The following is a 962-nucleotide window of genomic DNA, read 5'->3' as shown; positions in this document are numbered from 1 at the left end:
CTACCCCCAGTAGCTCCAAACCCCAACCCCCATCCAGCATTTCAAGGTCCCACTCCCATGTGTGCAACAACCTTGAATCGATGGAGCGATGAGCAGGGCCAGCCTTTACCTTTCAATGGAAACCAAAGCTTTTACAACATAAGCGAGGGTGGCTCGGCTGATCGAGCCCTACCCGTCATGGTCCGGAGGATTGCTAGGAACGTCGAGCAAAGTCATGCAGCCATCGGCAGAGTTGTGGAAATTGATGCCAACTCTAACCTTAACATTGTCCGTATCCGCCAACTGGAAGAAGCCATGGATAGGAATAGGAGGACCAATGAGGCTCTGCAGCAACAACTAGTTGCATCCCGAGCTGAAGTCAGGGAACTTTGAGCGCGTCAGAGGGTGAACGACATCTTCAGGAAGTTGTACGCCAACTGGCTGATCTTAGGGTTTGCCCAAGGGATACCCGTCACCAGTAGAAGATGTCAACTCATCCTTCTCTTCTGTTTAAGGAATAGCCTTTTCTTTTCTATGCTCGGTAGAGCACTGGTCTGTAAACATTCCTAAACTTGAAAGTACTCTAACTAGACTTCTAAGCTGTCAAAATTTTCCTTATGGTTTGATATAATACCTACTGTTAGGTCGTTTTTCCCGAACTTATTTACATCAGTAATACCAGTAATATTGGAAGCTATCTAATCTGTTGGAAAAGTCTATACTCTTATGTTTCTCTACTCTATGTTATAACCCTATCTGATAGTTGGACTATGGTGATTTAGTCCATGAAACACTCTCATCATATTTGTGGTTGATTCTTGCTGTTATCATCACTTTTCATAACTTTTCAATAAAAGATGCCGCCTCGTCCTCGTCCGAACAGGGGCAGACCTACAACTCAAACTCCACCACCTCCTCCACAGTTCGATGCAGTGATGTTTCAAACAGCTGTAACCGCAGCTGTGACTGCAGCTATGGCCCAA

Source organism: Lactuca serriola, chromosome 3, assembly GCF_051521515.1.
Source record: "Lactuca serriola cultivar US96UC23 chromosome 3, Lser_US96UC23_V15, whole genome shotgun sequence".
Lineage (NCBI taxonomy): Eukaryota > Viridiplantae > Streptophyta > Magnoliopsida > Asterales > Asteraceae > Lactuca > Lactuca serriola.
The sequence above is the reverse complement of the archived record's forward strand: the minus strand, read 5'-3'. Positions refer to the sequence as shown.